Genomic DNA, 21,262 nt, shown 5'->3' on the forward strand with positions numbered 1-21,262 from the left:
GAATATCCCTAAGCGCATCAGAACCCTGGATGAGCTAGAGTTGGCAGTGAAAGTAACCACGGATGGCATCACTGACGCCTACGAGGCTAGCTGCCCTCTCTCATTACAACACTCAAACAGGAAAGTGCCTTGGTGGAATTCAAACTTGAACAAACTAAGGAAGAAATCCAGAAGGCTGTTTAACAGGGCTAAAAAGACCCAAGAATGGGAACCCTACAAAGAAGCCCTAACAGATTACAACAGAGAAGTTAGGACGGCCAAACGAGCATCTTGGAAGAGGTTCTGCGAGGATTTATCTAAAACTCCCCAAGGATCCCGAGTACACAAACTGCTCGCCAAGGACAAACCTAGCCAAATCGGCCTGCTTAAGAGACCAGATGGATCTTTTACAGCCGACGAGGTAGAAAACGTAAGAGTACTGATGGCCCACCACCTTCCGGGGGCTACCCATCAACCATCTGTAGCAACGCCTACACAACGGCCTCTTGACGAGGACTGGCGTAGAGCGGCAAAGATAATCAGACCCCGGGATATAAGGCGCGCCATCAAGACTCTGAAACCCTACAAGTCAAGCGGTCTAGACAACATTTTTCCAGCGCTTCTTCAAAAAGGCTTGGATATCCTAGTACCGCTACTAGTCAAGATATACCGGGTAAGCTTTGCCTAGGGCTATCTTCCAGAACAATGGACTAGGGCTAAAGTACTATTTATACCTAAGGCAGGCAGAAAGGACTACTCCCTGCCAAGCTCCTTCAGACCCATTAGCCTTACCTCCTTTCTCCTGAAGGTTATTGAGAAAGTCTTGGACAGACACATAAGAGAGGATGCTCTAAGCCTAAAGCCCATTCATAGTTCTCAACACGCCTACTGTAGAGGCAGGTCTACAGAAACGGCCCTTCTACAACTTGGGGATAGAGTCGAGAAGGCGTTACAAGATTACATAAGATTGCACTCTGTGCGTTTCTAGACATTGAAGGCGCCTTTGACAATACCCCGACAGACACGCTAGTGAAGGGACTAATTAACAAAAATGTAGACTCCACCACTGTCAAATGGGTAAGGTCAATGCTCTCAAATCGCAAAGCTCTAATCTCCCTCCATGGGACATCACTGGAGCTATACGCTACGCGAGGTTACCCACAAGGTGGCGTTCTTTCGCCACTTCTATCGACACTAGCAGTAGACGAACTACTTAGTAAGCTGGCAGAAGGATTGATGCACTAGGGTACGCAGACGACCTAGTTATTATCGTCAGAGGTTTCTGCCAAAGCCTACTAAGCTCTATATTGCAAAAGGCGCTAAACACCATCTCACAGTGGTGTACAGCTAACAAACTGTCAGTCAACGCAGGAAAGACTGTTATTGTGCCATTCACGAGGAAACGGACACTTAACAAACTGAAGTCTCCCACCTTGAACGGCTCTACTTTGGAATTCTCAGCTGAGGTTAAGCATCTGGGAGTCACATTCGACCAGAAACTCACATGGAATTCTCACATCGACAAAGCCGTGAAAAAGGCTAAAACAACCTTGGGTGTATGTCAACGTCTGGTAGGGAGACATTGGGGAATGCGCCCCAAGATCCTCCTATGGCTATTCAAAGCAATTGTGAGACCAACAATCACATACGCCTCCATTGTGTGGTGGAACAAAGCCAACCAGAAAACAACTGCAGACAGACTAAATAGCCTGCAGAGGCTTGCCTGTATGTTGGTAACCGGGGCCATGACGTCTACTCCTGGTGCGGCCATTGAAGCAATGCTAAACCTACCGCCTCTTCCACTGTTCATACAGCAAGAGGCGAAGGCAAGCATGCTGAGGGCAATCGCCCAGGGGGGTTCATGTAACTGGATGTCGCAAACGCTTAAGACCTTAGAGGACTCAGTTCTGCGAGACCACATATTAGGCATGTTACCTGATCAGATGATTCCACAATTAATCTCTGTTAAACACTATATCGTGGAACTACCTTCCAGGGACGACTGGATGAACAACAAAGTCACGTGGAAGGACGGGAGCCTCATGTGGTTCACCGATGGGTCCAAAATGGAAAATGAAGTCGGCTGTGGAGTCTATGGAGAACGCCCCAGGTTTAAATCCAGCACAAACCTGGGAAGCTTTACCTCCATATTTCAAGCAGAGGTGTACGCCATCCTGGAATGCGCGGAAACCAATATCATATATACATTCACTCTGATAGTCAGGCAGCATTGTTGGCTTTAGACGCTGACTTGACGTCGTCTAAGTTAGTCAATAATTGCGTTGAATGCCTGAATTCATTAGGCATTAAAAACAGAGTGATTCTCAGATGGGCCCCAGGGCATGCCGGAATCATAGGCAATGAAATGGCCGATGAGCTCGCAAGAGCTAGGGCTAAAGCAGTCCGATATGGTTCGGAACCCATTTGTGGACTGCCCAAGAGCGCCATCCGACACACCCTGAGTAACCAATGTTAACAAGAAGCACTTAAACGCTGGAACAACTCTTCAGGTTTAAACCACTCTAAAGCACTGATAAGGGCATTCAACAGTAGCTATGCGAATGAAGCCCTATCATTGAACAGGAAAAATCTATGCATACTCACTAGGATGCTAACCGGGAACTGTCGCCTAAACAAGCACCTCAGTGTGGTCGGCATCAGAAGCGACAAAGCTTGCAGGTTCTGCCTTGAGGATGATGAAACACCTATTCATCTACTCTGCGACTGCGGCCCACTAATGCATAAGCGTAACACAATCTTTGGTAACTACTTCGTACCACCAGATAGTGTTTGCAACACTCGCGTCAAGGAACTACTGCGGTTCGTAAAGGCGGCAGGGCTTGACGATGAGCTTTAGTATGAGTGGCGAACACAATAGTCCAATTCTGGACGCGGTGTTACTAGGAACCTTTTAGGACCAGGAAATAGCCACCCTCTTCAAATAATAATAATAATGAAAAGCAGATGCCCTTCTTCTAAATTATAACTTAACATAACTTACCAGTAAGATTGTACTATCATTCATAAGGCAGTTAAAGAATCGTGGCATTAAAAGCCAAAGTAATAAATTGCATATATAAATCAAAGTCTACCAACTCAGCAGATAATATAAAAACACATCTCGATAAAAAGCGACGTGTTTCAAAAATGCTTACATATTATGAATTCGAGTGACGATTTTATTCATTTCAAAGCTGTTTAACGGTATTTGATAAAACTCAACTGGGAATAAGATACATGAAATTATTAACAAAAATAATATTACTATTATAAATTATAATGTTGTCGACATCAGACGATTATCACTCGGATTTTTGCTTTCTATAAGCTTCACCTGTATGTATGTTTGTTTGTAGCCAACGCATTTGGGCGCGATTTTGACCCACTTTAAATGACCAGATTTCGTTCAAACTTCATAGATTTATCGAGGACCGATGACAATATATTAATTTTAATATGAAGAAAAAAGTTAATATTTTGAATATGCTTTGAAATCCGATAGTTTTAAACGTTTTATATTTGAACTTATATGCCATTGGTTATTTTATAAACTAATATTAAAACAATTATAAAGTAACGAGATAAGTAACCCAAATTATTTGAAATACACCGTTTTATTGAAGTTGTAGTAGTGTTGTTTCACGGTCACTGTCAAACAGTTGTACGAGTACCTCAGTTAGTTGCCAATGTACATTTAGATGTTGTACTTTGGTGAAGATAATATTTTCTTAAATTATTTCACATTCACGCAATATAATATTCCAAATAAAATATAAAAGATTTTGTATCTTTGTTCAGAATTTGTGAGGTATTTTGTGTTAAATATCCTATATTTTTAAACGAGCAATTCTTGTATAATCTGAATCTCGGAAACGGCTCCAGCGATTTGCATAAAATTTAGTTTTACATGTGATTTCGGGGGCGATAAATAAATCTAGCTAGGTTTCAATTTAAAAAAAAAATAGTTTTATCCATTTTTTTAATGAGAAACTGCTTAAATAACATTAGAATACGAAGGTAAATTTCGCCACAGGACTATAATAGCTCAGATGGGACATTGGGTGATCCGGAAAGCAGAATACCCCGGTTCGAATACAGATGTCCTATTAGTTTTATGTTTTTCTTCAATATTTGTTCATTCTTAAAAATCCGAGCAAGGCTCGGTCGTCCGGATATTGCTATTTAAACAAATAAAATGGTTTTAGTTAAGAAAAGTTATATTTTCCATAAATTACCCCCAATTCCTCAATGTGTCCTAGGTATACCATAGTACTGGCCTAGGTACATAGGGTGTATTGTACCTTGGCCATAAATCCCTTTTTTCGTTTTAATTATTAAAACACAATATGTAAGTATGAAATATACATTTGTGATATTTTGGTGGTGAATACTCAAATAATTGACCTTTCAAAAAATGCAAAAATGGATTAAGTACAGTTCGTCAAATAAAAATAAACAACAGATATCTAAAAAACTGTCCTAGGTACAAGAGGTTCACCCCAAACTAACTCTGTATTATTCGAGAGTTCAATTGAAATGTTTCAAATTCAGTTTCCAAAACAATACAGCATTGAAACTAGTTCTCTAATTATTAATATCGTGGAGATTTGAAAAGCGAGATAGAATATATAACTAGAAAGTATGTTTAATATTAGTTGTTTCTGTGTCTATGAACTAGCTTTGACAAACAAAAACTTATTTAATTATATTTGATAATAATGTGTTGAGTCTTATAGACTTATATTTATTATATATTTGGATCTATTATATATCTAATATATAAAATTCTCATGTCGCGGTGTTCGTAGCTAAACTCCTTCGAAACGGCTTGACCGATTCTCATGAAATTTTGAGTGCATATTGGGTAGGTCTGAGAATCAGACAACATCTATTTTTCATCCCCCTAAATGTTAGGGGTGGTCCACGCCAATTTTTTTTTATATTTTTTTGACATTTATTTTAAATTTGTTTGATTCAGCATTAAAAAATACATACAACTTCAAATTTTCACTACGATCAACAGTTACTTTTGTATCGCTATTTTAATATCGGCAATACAACGTTTGCTGGGTCAGCTAGTACTATATAAAATTTAAATTTGCCATCTTGGTTTTTAAGTAAGGACGCATTATTTGCTTAAATTATAATATTTTTGAATTGTCTAAATTGGTTTATAAAATAATAAATGAGGACGCTTTAACAATTGGCATGAATTGGTGAATTTTTTATTCGCCATCTTGATTTTGAAAAGCAACAAGTGAAGGAACTGTAACGATAAATGCATTCATTTTTAAATGTGGAAAGAAGCTTTTCAATATGTTAAAATATTTAAATTTGGAATTTGCCTTTTGTTGTATAGATGCATCTATGTGTGCGGGCTGCGACCCGGCGTTCATCGCTACGATACAGCTGACAATAAATCAGTGTGGTACCGACTTGCTTGTTTTACTGACGTACGTTCGTGCGCCCTCCCGTTACTTGACAAATACTCAACAGTGGCGACGAGGTATTCAAAATTTGTGGAAATGTCTACGGGCGTGACTTTCGGCGTTCTGTCGACTTTCGACCATCTCTCACAAGAATGGGACAGCTACAAGTCGCGTTTAAATCAATGGTTTATTGCTAACGACATAACCTCAACTACGGACAAAGCGACAATTAAGCGGAGGGCGATTTTGTTAACATCGTTATGTGAATCATCGTTCAAATTAGCAAGTGACCTGGCGTTACCCAAGAAGGTGGAAGAATTAGGATACGAGGAGTTAGTGAAACTACTCGACGATCACTTCACACCTAAAAGACTCGGATTTGCGGAAAAGTCGACATTTTACGCCGCAACACAGCGACCAGGAGAGAGTCACACTCAATGGGCAGCCAGGATAAGAGGATTAGCAGCTCACTGTGAATTCAAGAACTTGGAAGAAGCTCTGTTGGATAAATTTATCATGGGCATGGCACCAGGACGTGAGCGGGACAAGCTGTTCGTGCAGGACCAGCGGGAGCTGACCCTCGCTAAAGCCATCGATTTGGCAGAGAGCGTGCGGTGTGCACGGCAGGCCGCGTCACAGGCGGCGCCAGGCGCGAGCGGCGTCGGCGCAGCGAGGCCAGACATGGTGTTCAACATAGACAAGAAGGAAAAGTGCAGTGTGTGTGGGTTTACCAACCATAAGGCTAATCAGTGTCGTTATAAAACCTATAAGTGTAAAAAGTGTAATAATAAGGGTCATTTACGTAAGATGTGTCCTAACGGTGAGAGAGTAAAGTACGTAGATGAGGGTACAGTGGAAGATGGAGACGACGGTAAATCTTTTTTTAATATTCGGTGCTTAAAAGGGAAACCGATGATGGAGCGCGTCATGATCAGTGGTCTGGCTTTGGAATTTGAAATCGATAGCGGTTCAGCGGTAAGCGTAATATCCGAAAGTACCTACAAGTCTCATTTTAGGCATCTACCGTTGTCAGTCACTAGCAAAAAGTTATTTAGTTATACGGGCGAAAATATTAAAACAGTTGGAGTTGTATTGTTGCCTATAACATATAATGGTCACACGCATGTATTGAATGTTTATGTAGTGTGCGCACGCGGACCGCCATTGCTAGGTCGCGACTTCATTCATGAGTTTGCCTTGGAGCTAGCACCCGCAAGAGGCTCGGCCGTGCATGCATTGTACACCGAGGGGCAGGCCAGATGTGAGTCTAATATTATCAAACAACTTGTTAATCAGTTTCCTAATGTTTTCTCTGACAATCTTGGATCTTTTAATAAGTATAAAATCAGCTTACACTTAAAACCGGATGCGAAGCCGATTTTTATTAAAGCGAGATCAGTGCCTTACGCGTTAAAGGAAAAAATAGACAAGGAACTCGATCGGTTATTAACATTAGGCATTTTGAAACCTGTCGAACATTCTGAATATGCATCGCCTGTAGTACCTGTTTTAAAAAAGAACGGAACCATACGGTTATGTGCCGACTATTCGGTTACAATAAATAAACAGTTGGTTATAGACCAATATCCGTTGCCAACAGTAAATGACTTGTTAGCTAAATTACATGGAGGCGTACAATTTAGTAAAATTGATTTGTCGATGGCTTACAATCAATTTATTTTAAATAAAGATTCTCAAAATCTCACATGCATTAACACTCACCGCGGTCTCTTCAATTTTACCCGTTTAGTTTTTGGGTTGTCGAGCGCGCCGGCTATTTTTCAACGGGCGATGGAATGCCTCCTTTCGGGTATAGATGGAATCGTATTCCTATTGGATGACATCCTCATTACGGGGAAAAATAAAGACCAGCATAAACATAGGCTGTTTACGGTGTTACAACGTTTAGATGACGCTGGGTTAACGATACAGATGAGTAAATGCGAATTTTTCAAAGATGAGATATCATATTTAGGTCATGTCATAGACAAATACGGAATTAGGAAGTCGCTAGATAAGATAAAAGCTATAATGCAAGCTCCTAAGCCTAAAAATGTGTCACAATTACAGTCGTTTCTTGGTCTGACAAATTATTATAGGAACTTTGTGCCCGACGCCTCATCCGTTTTAAGTCCATTATATAATTTATTAAATAAAAATACAAAATGGGAGTGGACTGGCATTCATGATGCCGCATTTATTCGAATTAAAAACATATTATCGTCTGATAAAACACTAGCGCATTTTAACCCTAGGGCCAGGATAATATTGACAGTCGATGCGTCGCCGACCGGGCTAGGTGCTGTATTGTCACAAGTAGACAGTGACGGGTTAGAACGACCGATATCGTACGCTTCTCGGACATTGAACTCGGCGGAAAAAAATTACGCACAAATTCAAAAAGAAGCTACGGCTATCATTTTCGGCATAAGGCGGTTCCATCAGTACTTGTATGGTCGGTCTGAACCCTTTACATTACGAACAGACCATAAACCCTTACTAGCAATTTTTGGGCCACATAAAGGGGTACCGGAAGTGTCCGCAAACCGCCTGCAGAGGTACGCCATATTTTTAAGTGCATACAATTATACTATAGAGTATATTAAAAGCAAGCTGAACAGCGCGGATTATTTGTCTAGGTCATGCGGGGAAGGGGGGCTTACGGAAACTCAGGAAGAACAGGGGGAGTGCGAAGATCGCGCAACATACGTCAATTTTATAGTAGACGGCGACCTGCCGGTGACACTTAGTGACATGCGGCGCGAAACGGCTCACGATCCCTATCTACCTATAGTTACACGGTACGTGATGAACGACTGGCCTAGAAAAGTAGACGACGTTAATTTAAGACCATTCTTTAATTGTCGATCACAGTTGTCATACGAAAATGGTATTCTAATGCGTGGACATAAAGTTGTTATTCCATTAAAATTACAAAGTACTATTTGCAAGGAACTACATAGTTCACATTTCGGTATAGTGAAAATGAAGGCGGAGGCTCGCAAGCGACTGTGGTTTCCGGGCGTGGACGCGGCGCTAGAGACGCTAGCAGCGACTTGCAGCGTGTGCTGTGCGCTACGCCCTGCACCGCCTCACGCCACACTCGCACCTTGGCCGCTGCCGCCGCATCCGTTTTACCGGATTCATGTGGATTTCTTGGGTCCGTTTCATAATTGTATGTTTTTAATCATTGTAGACGCGTACAGTAAATGGGTAGAATGTTACGACATGTCCTCGACATATAATTCGAAGGCAGTTATAAATAAATTGTATGAGACGATGTCACGGTTTGGAGTTCCACATACGTTGGTGAGCGATAACGGTACCTCTTTTACTTCGATAGAATTTAATGATTTTTGTAAACGTAACGGTATTGAACATGTTCTAAGTCCAGTTTATCATCCAGCCAGCAATGGCCAGGCGGAGAGTCTCGTAAAAATTGTAAAAAAGGGGTTAAGGGGTATTCTTTTAGAGGAAATTAATAAAAAAAATCTACACGAGAAAATAAATAAATTTTTGTTTGATTACCGGAATTCTAAGCACAGCACCACTGATCTTTCGCCGAAGGAATTAGTATTTGGGCGCGCGTTACGCTCAAGGCTGGACTTAATAAACCCATTCGTGCCGAAGCTCTCGTCTACGGATCTTACTCATACCGTCGAACGTAAACAGTGTTCACAAGCTAAAAATTACAAAGGTGTCCAACGTGCAGACTTTAAAGAAAATGATAATGTTTGGATAACGAAAAATAGTGATACTAAAAAATTCTCGTGGATTGAAGGAATTATAAAAAAGAAAATTGGACGCGTTATGTATGTGGTATATGTGCCAAATTTGGACTGTGAAATAACCAGACATATCGATCAGATCAGACCACGAATGTCTTCGGTGGCACGCGACGATCAGACGTGGGATCCCGACGTCATACCAGACGTATCACCTGCTGAAGTCCATGGCGATACTGTCTCACAACCAGGAAGAGAAGGAGAGTTGGCACTGGAGCCTGGGCAAGCAGAGAGAACGGTAGATTGCCCGGAGACACCACCGCGCGCTGGCTACCACGCCGCCGCAACTCCTCGTAGGCGACGGGCAATAAGTCCGATTTTCTCGACACCTTCGCCAGATATTTGTAATAGTTAATAGTTAATTTGATAAGTAGTTCGTTATTAAGATGTAGGTTTAATTATGTTTCTTAGCTTAAGGGGAAGGGATGTTGTATAGATGCATCTATGTGTGCGGGCTGCGACCCGGCGTTCATCGCTACGATACAGCTGACAATAAATCAGTGTGTTACCGACTTGCTTGTTTCACTGACGTACGTTCGTGCGCCCTCCCGTTACTTGACAAATACTCAACACCTTTGTTATTATTATTTGTTAAATAAATGAATCCTGTATTTTGCCAGAAAAGATGTAACAATGGGTGTAAACAATTTTAATGTATCCATGTAATCGGCCATTTCTGATGTGCAAAATTATTATTAAAAATAAATTTTTGTATTATGTCATTTCATTCATTATAAAATCTAGTTTTTAATATAATGCATTTAACATTAGTAAACTCTTTATAAACATGCTATTAGGTAAATTTAAATTGTTATTGTAGCCGCTATAGAAAAACACTCTCTCAAGATTTCAGTTGTCCTAATACCTGTATTATTAACAGGCTTATACTCGTATTTCTTATTTATTTTCCATTCCAATTGTATAATAAATTTTTCAAAAAACACAGTTAATTTCGTCACAGGATTGCGAAAACACAACGTGACTTCAATCCAGGAAACTTGCCAAATACAAATTTTTTTCATGGCTTCTTCGAAACTTATGCTAAGTTAAAAACTTATTTGGAACTGTAGCTTTTTAAACGTTCATTTTTAAGGCTTCAATTTACTGTACAAATACTTTTTCTATTGCAACATAATTCGAAGTGGTTTACGTTCCTACCTATTGAGATTTTATTTTATCATGGACCAAAAAGAGTGCTTGCGTTTTTGTGAGATGAATGGATTCGGTATTTGGATGTTTATTTGTTAGTTAAGATAAAGCAGTTAATTTTATATTTATTTACTGTTGTTTGTTATATTAACGTTGTATGTTTGTCATTAATTTTTTTTTTCTTTATTTCTTTTTTTGGGGTTTAGTCACAGATGACTATGTCACCCCCGTAGCTAAATCTTATCATCGATTCTTGTGTCTCCACGGTCTATACAATTTTGAGTTAGCGATCTTTTCATTGAAAATTTAAATTTATTTGATGAAATGTACCCGGAACGAAGTCTTAAAATTGTTACGATATCCGTCCTTTTAACTTTGGATTCTGTAAACCATGGACATCCAAGGAGCTGACAGACTATTGTTTTATACCATATGCCCTATTCCCGCGATCTTACGTCAAAAAAAAAAATTTCCAATCTAGTTTACAGTCCTGTTTAAATTTTATCAAAATTTCATTTGGTAACGGGACAAGGTCATATGATACTCCGTCGCCAATGGCGCTTTTGGCTGCCGTGTCTGCTTCCTCGTTGCCAATGATCCCTACATGGGAGGGTACCCATTGAATTATGACGGCCTTATTTTTATTTTTAATTTTGCATATGGATTCTAAAATGTCATAGGCTCGAATATTCGAGGTAAGCCGAGTGAAATGTAGAAGGGCGCTCTTTGAGTCAGATAAAATCACAAACTTATCACATTCGAGTGACAATATATAATACAGGCATTCAGATATTGCAATTGACTTACGCCATTTTATTTAAGTATAAATAAATAAATAAATACCTTCTCGTATTTAATGGAACAGGAGGTTGAACGGTTGTAACTTGATGGTCGGTGATCACAGATGACCACGTTCTCCTGCAATACCAAAAGAAATCACAGAAGAGTTGCATTTTAAGTGGTACTACGCGCTTTTTTATATCGTAATGTAACCTTGCTTTTCGAACCCTACAACAAACGATGTGATTCTCATTGGGACCTATTTTTCTATTTTTTAGTCTTAAATGATGTTTACCAATGATAATGTGACCAAATATATTTTGGAAAAAGTTTAGTTTTAAATGAAGCATGGAATATTTACATTTTAAATCATAGATATATGTATTATGCTTAAGAATATTTTTGATAATATAATTAAAATACTAATATACTTATAACTAAGAGACTAAAACGACAAGAGTATCGTGCCAGAATTCGACGAGTCAACATCTCTTGAGTATGCCTCGTGTAGAGGCGAAACAAATGTTGAATTGGTTAAAGAACGGCGTAATGTGTAAGCGTTATTGTGTTTCTTTCTGAAGGGCACCGTAGCTAGTGAAATTCCTGGGCAAATGAAAGATAACATCTCATGTCTCAAGGTGACGAGCGCAAGGGTAACGCCAGTCAAAATTTTTGGGTTTTTCAAGAATCCTGAGCGGCAATGCGTTGTTATGGGTAGGGCGTATTAATTAAAATTAAGTTCTGCTGCTGATGGCAGCAGAACATCCTGCTTGTGTCGTCCCTTACTGTCATTTAATAAAAATCTCAAATGTAAATGTTCCACTTAAGTATGCGAGTTTCATGAACACCCTGTATTTCATTGGTACAATATAGTTACTCTGTGCGTAGCCTGTAGTAGTGTTTTGTTTTAGAAGTCACATTCTGAATATAAAACAAGTGACCCTACTGCAATGCTTTTCTAACTGTGAGCTTTGGTGAGGTGCGTGACCAGAATTATAAACCTTAAATTCTGGTTTTCAGCATATTGCATTCTACAGTTTCCATTATTTATATTGATCGTTATAATACGGATATTGAAAATACCTTCATAAGCTTTTGATAAAATTTGACATTCTTAAATATTAATAACTCCGATGAACTGGAACAGAATGTTACAAATAAGAATACATTTTTAAGATAAGATAAGATAAGATAAGATAAAATCATTTATTTGTAGTCATGGGTATACATAGATGTTTGTTGTTTATGACATTATTTATATATGATACTATACTATTTATACTGATGCCCGCGACTTGATCAGCGAAGATAAAGGGTTTTGAAAAATAATTAGCAAGTTTGGAATTGAAGATTATCTCATGTCCTATTCCAGTTCCGGTTCCCGTTTTTAGAATATTATATGAATCTTATTTCGAGGAAGATTGCTCTGGCAAACTAAACCTACTATAGATATACTATAGTTATAGCTCATCGACGTGACTTTGAGTTTTTCACACATCCCGCGGGAACCATGGATTTTTTCCGGGATAAAATGTAGCCTATGTCCTTTCCGACTTTAGACTGAAGTCTATCGTTGTACCAAATTTCATCAAAATTGAAACAAAAAACAAATTACATACACATTTATATTATTACTAGGGATGTAAAAATGCAACAAAAATACTCAAATGTCAAGATATTCTCAATGCCTTACGCCGCCAACGAGTATAATAAAAAAAATAAGTTAATAAAAAAACACAAAAGATGCAACAATCCACGCACGCTGTAAATAAAAAAAATTATCAAGCGAGCTTATAACATTATAAGCGATAATAAATATATATATGTATATATATAAATATAAATAAGTATATTAAATAACTTTAGTTTTAAAAAACATGACGCAGAGTTTCTGATAACAGGATCATCCTGCCACCACAAGTAGCGCCCGTTCACGATCATGACGTATGGATCCGCCATCGCCTCCCTCCACCATGTTTTAGGAAAGGGACCCGTCAACAACAATTACCGTCAGCAATCAAATTATATGATTCCTGGCAAAATACTAGGCAGCGATGATCACCACCAATTGAATTTGCTTATTTTTGTAGTTATTCCATAAAAAAAATAGCTTAAAAAAAAACTAAAAAGCCCGCTTTTCATAGAAACCTGAATTTAAGTTAATAATTGAAAATTTATTATGAAATTTAAAATTAACATCAATCCTGCCTTATAGACTATAGATGAAAAAAAAAAAAATATTTTGCAATTTCAAAAAATGGAATAATTTTATCAAATTAATGTATCGGTCCTCGATAAATCTACGAAGTTTAAACGAAATCTTTCCGTTTAAAGTAGGTCATAATCGCGCCCAAATGAGTCGGTTACAAACATACATACATACATACAGGTGAAGCTCATAAAAAGCGTGTAAAAAACTGATATGCCAACCGCTCAGACCCTCAGTCAGTTACCATTGTATGAATATGCCATTTGAATTATTTGACGTTATGTGCTATTAAACTTATATATTTCGATTTGAAACTCGCGGAACCCCACGTGACTTGAAATGAACGGTTGGTTGCAAAATACAAAATTTTTTCAATCGCTTGTTTGAAACTTTCACTGAATGAGAAACTTTTTTGAAAACTCGAATTTATTTTTAAACGCGCATTCATACGGCTTCAAGTTAGCTTTGTTTATTCGGATACCTTTTACCTACTACCTACCTACATAGAACCCACAATCACGAGTTAGGGATTGTGAGTTCTATGCCAGCAGAAACCATTGTACAACATCTGCTAGTGCTATACGATATTTTTTCATATGGATGACATAAATGCTTATTCTGATCCACCAATTAAGCATAGTTGAAATAATTAAGCATAGTTATTAAATTATCATATTCATGTACATTATTTCTTCGAAATTATTGTGTATGTAGGCAAGTCGGTCGCGGAAGACCTCGTAAGAGATTCATCGACCAAATTGGGGACGTGTTGAGAAAAGGAAAGGTCCGAAGCACCCGGAACCCGCGAGCATGTATAGTAATAATAATAATATCGATACTTGTTACTGACATGTGGGATGTTGATTCAACAATAATTGTCCCAATAGTCGTTTCCGTAAACCGTCTTATAGCAAAGAGCCTCGACCATCATCTCAAGAGGCTCTCACTTAATAACTGGATAAAGGGTCAGTTACAGAAAGCAGCTGTTTTGGGAACGGCACGCATCGTGCGGAAGTTCCTCAGTCTGTCGCCCTAACCACCGGCGGAATTGTCGTAAACCAACGCCGGCGGGACTCTATTTTTTATATTTGTAATATTGTTTTTTATAAATATGTTATATATATAAATGTAGAAAATAAGACGAAATTGTAATAAAGAGAATAATATTGACACACTTTTTACACAAGTATATGTATGTATTGTCATTTATTAATTCTGCCTTGAATTTATAATGCAGCTGATGAATTCCTAAATCAGTTATCTCCGTGCCATATTTCAATTTATGCAATGTTTTCAAAAGCCATTTCCATGATATTTCTTTGGCACTCATCGTCAAAAATACTGTTGGCTTACCAAGTTGCCGGATCATTGCAAAGAGGTCTTTCTTTCGACTTTGCCAATATTGTACTGAATTCGGTATTGATTTAAGAAAAGCCAAATTTGATTCCATTCAGCCATTAAGATATTCAGTGGATAATATCTGGGCATTTGTTATGTTTATGCCTTGCACTATATGTTTAAAAGCAATACTGATGTTTTCACTCACTCGAAGTCGCATAATCTTCATGGCTAAGTAGAGCAAGTGGCGAGGAATAACTCCTCGTCGAGCACAGCGCCGCAATTCTCTTGTTGCAACCGAGTATGCCTTACAATTAACACCATCTTTGAATTTCCGAAATTGTCCATAATAAATTGCTGAGAAAAACTAAATATTATATACTAGCTGACCTGGCAAACGTTGTTTCGCCATATAAATTATATAATATGTAAACCTTCCTTGAGCTTCAACGAATCTATTACAAAAGATTTCATTCAGATCGGTCGAATAGTTTAGGAGTCATTAGGGAACATACAAACATACATTCTCTTTTATATATATAGATTGTATGAAAAGAGTAATGAATGTAGAGGAAGCGCGAAAGGTTTGTGAGGATAGAACCAAGTGGCAATCTGTTGTCTCGGAATACCCTGACGGGAAAAAGGCGTGAATACTAGTATGTATGTTATTTCTTTCGAAATGATATGCTTCAGGCCTGAAAAGAGGAGGCACAAGTATCCCGCTGGAACTTTTTAAATTATTTACTTGAAATAAAATACACCGTATCAATTATATTCATTAGATAGCCGAGCGCTCCTTTCCATACAGTGTTATATTTTTTGAAAAGTAAGCAACGCAATGCAATTTTGTAAATTTTCTTTCGTTAAAGCATACACTACACCCAACAAAAGAGTTACTTAGTTGACTTTGGACAGTAATAGGCATAACAGACATTTTTGCCCTGTACTTTTCCCGGGGCGTCAAAATAATAGGGGAGTCCCAGGCTCAAGGATGTAGTAAGAGAGGACGAAGGGCTTTTTAGAAGTGGGAGAGTCACGCTGCCGTCTTATGATGCTAGCACAATCAGGCCAGACTCGTTCGGGTTAATTACCACACTCGCACATAATACCGTCGTGAAGTAGCGGCCTAATGCCGCTATGTTTCGCATAGGTTAGTGTCGAGGACCGGAGGCCATCCCTTCCCTCTCCCCCCGGCACCCAAAATATGAGAGCGGTTCTAGAAAATATATTACCCCAGGGGGGTACCGACTCTACCAGAGCCGGAGAATCCCTCCCCGAGCACTCTAGCTCAGGCTGCCCTTTGTATTCTCGGGAGGGCACAGAACCGCGCATGACCGAGGACAAACGAGGCAGTTACATGGCACCCTGCTCCACGCTCAACGTGGACTTTTGCAATATCAGGGGAATTCACTCCAATTTAAACGCCGTCCACCACCACCTTGAGACGGCAACAATTGACGGTAACTTGGTAAGCCAACAGTATTTTTGACGATGAGTGCCAATGAAATCTTTAACTTAAATCTTCTACATCGCAGTATTAGCTCGAAACCATCAGACCGAGTGCAACAAAATGCTGTTAGACTTGACGGAGAGCTTGACGATGTATATTATAGACGCGGATTCGTTTATAAAGAATCCATGCATTATGACAAATCCAAGAAGCCCGGGCATAATTTTAATACATTAAGAAGTTCGGATTCAGGCCTTAGGTTCGATCATGAGATCACCGATGGTACGATTTTCATTACAATTCTATCAATTTGGTTACTAGAATATTATCATCGCATCATCTTAATCGTCATATATTATCTTAATAATGTCAAATACCATTCGTGGTCATTTTAACCAGTTCAACTTCAGTAAACAATATTTCTGTATGCAATTTTTTTTATAGAAGAGGAGGACAAATGAGCGTACGGGTCACTTGAGCATGCGTAAGTGATCACCGCAGCATAGGTACTCTCTTTAGGCACTAGCACACAACCTTATAAAGCATCGAATAAACGTAAATATGAATTCTAAAACTGAAAACCTTATGTTACCTGGCATCGAACCGGGGACTCCGTGGTGAGAGTCAACGGTTCAACCTATTGTACTACTGACGCTTTTTTAAATAGTTTGTCATTAAAAAAAGGTTTTTAATGCTAAAGGAGGACAAACGAGCGTACGGGTCACATGGTGTTAAGTGATCACCACCGCCCACATTCTCTTGCAACATCAGGGGAATCACAAGAGCGTTGCCGGCCTTAAAGGAAGATGTACGCGCTTTTTTTGATGTACTCATGTCGTATCGTCCCAGAAACACCGCACAAGGAAGTTCATTCCACAGCGTTGTAGTACGAGGAAGAAAGCTCCGTGCAAACCGCACTGTGGAGGACCGCCACATATCCAGATGGTATCCTAACTTGTGGTGTTTCGTGCGAAGGTGGAATTTCTCATAGACCTCTGAAGACAAAACCAATCCAGAATTAACAAAAAAGTAAACATAAATTATTGAGAATTTCCTCATTTCTGAAGTTAGGAAATATAGCTTTCATAAGCATATATTGTTATCTCTCTACTGTAAATCTTTCTCGATGTCATGTTACGTACATCGTTAAGCCGATCTCGCTTCAGTCTGTGTTTTTTTTATTTTCAATACTCTCTGTTGACAATAGCTTTCATCATTCATACCAGATTTAAATAAAGTTTGTTCGTTAAACTCACGTTTGTGAAAATGTGAGGCGAAGATTGCAACAGGTAACGTATATATATAGGGGGTGATGGCCCCGACTGATCCAGTTTCCCGCCGGTAGTCAGGTTGAGAGGGTGCTTTTGTGACGCCGTACAAACCTTAACTTATCGTGAAGTGATGTGAGTTGAGGTATGTTTAAATTAAAATATTATATAGTACTTATAAATTAAATATTAATTAAGATCAATCCCGTTATTTTAGTTTTCTGATTTGTATCTTTAAAATTTAAGCAAAAATCCAAAATACAAGAAAACTTCTTAAATAATAATAATCAAAATCCAAATTAATAATAAATAATAATTCTATATTTTTTTGATCGCTACTTAATTCAGATTTAGATAATTACATTGTTTATTAATAAACAAAATTATAATATTATATTAAAACTATTATCGATAAATTAATCGCTTAACATTTTTAAATCATGAATATGTTACAACCTTAATTTATCTTTAAATATATGGTTCATAATATTGTTAAAATTGAAAATTTGTTATGGTCTACACAGGAAGTTTAGGGACTGACTACGACGTTTCGTAGCATTATTGTAGCACTAAAAATCTATATTTGTCGCGTTTTAAGTACTTGTACTACGAATCGTAGCGGAATTTAACTATTACGTCTTGGTACAAATAATTATATTGTGTTGTTATTTTTTAGCTGTTAGTTAGCTGAAATTGTCTAAGATTAGGGAAATTTATTAAAGTATCAAGGTTATTAATTTAAAAAGTTAATTCTAATAACTCGGTATTTTATTTAATCTCTACTCTAAACTGGACCTCTTCTGTATTATATCTTTTAAATAGGCCAAGCTACTGACAAAACACTACTTACTTGAACTTAAGCCATTGTTAATCAATGTCATTACATCAATAAACGTTTTCATTTTCATTTACTTATAACTATAATTGTTCTATTAGGATCTACGTACACTGGCTTAGTACCAAATTTATTGATATTTTTATGATTAATAAAAATGCATTAAAATTCAAAATATTGTAGATTATAGTTTAGCTCAATTTTTGTATTATTTTGACAGTCAACAAAATAATATATTTTATCTTCAGTTAAAAGAACATACCTATTGGGGAACTTTTGAAGAGTACAAATAAAATAAATATACAAAAATTTAATCAATTGGTTATTTTTTAAAGTGATACTGATAACCCTCACTTCTGGGATTAATTACACAAATTAAATTTGAAAACAAAATTTATGAACGATGCGGGACTCGAACCCACCACCACTCGCGTTGCGAGAGCTCTTCCGCTGAACCAAGCGTTCGAGTGACATAGCGTTCATAAACCTTGATATCTTGTTCAACTCTCAGGTTGTCACTCAAACAGTTGGCTCAGTGGAAGAGCGCTCGCAAAAGTTATGAACGATGTGGAACAACCTATAATTGGTAAATGTTAATTTTGTATATTTAGTCCCAGAAGTAAGGGAAACCACTTCAAAACAATAAACATTTGAAATATTTAACCCTTTAAATGAATAACTTTTAATGCATGAGTTTAATTTTTAAAGCTTAGTTTTGTTTAATCAAGGCAATCAGCGCAAAGCGGCCTTAACCCACTTTTGTCTTAAAATCCAAGTGTCGCAAACTAATTAAAATTTTATTAACTTATAAAATAAGTTTAACCTGACAAAGATTATTTTATTTTTAAAATGTACCTTTGAATCTAAAATAGAAAATATAGGCACGGGAATTTTTACGCCGATAGCCTCCTTGTTAAAGTTAAAGCTTTTAACCATATTTCGTGCACTTACAAGAACGTATTTTGAAAACATAAACTTACAATATAGTAGCACATAGACAACCTGACAGCCCGAGAATTCATAATCAATTTGACAATGTGTGCGTTATCTAGTTAAATATTCAAAACACTAAGGATCTAATTCCAGTCGTGGCTGAATGTTTACGACTTATCAACCATAAGCGGTTACAGTAACAATAGATTCGCTTTCCTTTTCAATCTTACTGTATCTCCCTTAGATGTTTTGTCCGCTTTGTTTGATTCTAAACTCTGTGGAGGCTATAAGTTTTTTTTACCATCTACTAGGCACAACAACTGTAACAATTGGAAATTTATCTCATTAAAAATATACACAAAAGATTTAAAAGCCATATATTTTCTTCTCAAAACGTTCATTTCTCATTTAATATTGCAATATAAAACTAATGAAGTAAATAACATTTCAAATTAGCACTTTTAATAGCACATTCAGTAAATATCCTAATATTATAATTACTGTGATTGTAAGTTTTTATGCTTTATTATTCTTTAATCTTCTGTAGTTTCAATCTAATTAAGAAATGCTTACTATTTAATAAGAATAAGACTTTTTATTTAATCTAACTACATGTTTTTTACATTTTGTGTATTTATTTTGTTGTTAACACATAGCTCTAATTATCGGGGACCCAGTGCTTTGTGAACACTTGGCGTTGCGTAGAGATGTCGCTTCATTGTGTGTCTAATACCGCATTTATCACGGGGAGTGTTCCAAAGAGCTGTTTCATGGCTCCGTAAAATTGCTAAATCTTTTAAAGTGGATTGTGTTATATTTTATAATAAACTCCCAAATGATATTCAAATATTAACTATTAAAAAATTTAATAGTATCGTAAAAAACAAATTAATATCTAAGGCCTATTATAATGTGAAAAATTATTTGAATGATAAAGATAGTTGGAATTAATATTCTAAATTTTGTTAATGAATATTGTTATACTCATTCGAATCCTATTGTAACTTTTGTACTTCATCCTGACTTGCACTAAATAACTTATAAAGTTTTACAGTGAATAAAGATTTTTTTGACTTTGACTTTGTTGACGTGTACTATGGGTTCAAGACAATAACGTACTTAAACATACAACTGGGAAACAAACATTTATATTTACAAACCTTTCTGGTTTTTTTACTGAGATCATTTTTACATCTGTGAAAACGTCGAAAAAAATTGAAGTTGGAAGTTAACCTTTATTTTGAGCAATGCAAGCACACTAACACAAAGTGTCTTACAAATCGCGATTGTAATACGTAGCTTGTCACGCACAGTAAAGTAATAAACCCGACCTGTTTTCATCTGTTGTCTAGCAGCAAGAAGCTCTAGACGCTAGACGTAAAAACGCCTGTATTTCTTAGTTTTTTTTATTGAAGAGGAGGACAAACGAGCGAACGGGTCACCTAGTGTTAAGTGATCCCCGCCGCCCATATTCTCATGCAACAACAGAGGAATCACAGGAGTGTTGCCGTCCTTTTTGCTATTTTTGAAGGTACCCATGTCTTATCGTACCGGAAACACCGCACAAGGAAGTTCGTTCCACAGCTTTGTAGTTCGGGGAAGAAAGTTCTTTGAAACTCGCACTGTGGAGGAACGCCACACATCCAGATCGTGGGGATGATAATATTTCAAAACAGACTTTTACAGCACTTATGTAATACTCTGTGACTTTATATTTTTTTTCGAACGGAATTACATATTTAGTTACTAATATAACAATGCAAAATTTTTGAAAAAATAATATCCGCATATACGAGCAAGCACCACCCATGTAAACCATCGATATGTCAAATGTACGTTACGGCTTCAGATAACACTATTCCCAGTTTCAGAGGCTTAATATCTATGAGTATGATTTGCTTATACATAATAATTTATATTATATCAAAAACCAAACCTTATTAATTATAAATACTACAAACACGGATAATTTTACATTAATAATTCTGTTTTGAATTGGCTCGGGATTATAATACGAGAGAAACGACATAATTAATTCAGTATTTAGCTGGTACAGCCACAATGGAAAAAGTTTCTCGCCGTTGAAATTCTCTGGATGCTAAATTTG

General features: G+C 37.3%; 1 protein-coding gene across 1 annotated transcript in view; it reads left to right on the plus strand.

The window, feature by feature from the left end:
• The first annotated feature begins 17,477 nt into the window (after positions 1-17,477).
• LOC126974333 (parapinopsin-like) overlaps positions 17,478-21,262 on the plus strand; it is a 99,093-nt gene continuing 95,308 nt past the window's right edge. Inside the window, exon 1 of the mRNA XM_050821790.1 lies at positions 17,478-17,532. The gene's annotated coding sequence lies outside the window, so the exon portion shown is untranslated. The remainder of the gene's footprint in view (positions 17,533-21,262) is intronic.

This window comes from Leptidea sinapis, chromosome 32, assembly GCF_905404315.1.
Source record: "Leptidea sinapis chromosome 32, ilLepSina1.1, whole genome shotgun sequence".
Classification (NCBI taxonomy): Eukaryota; Metazoa; Arthropoda; class Insecta; order Lepidoptera; family Pieridae; genus Leptidea; species Leptidea sinapis.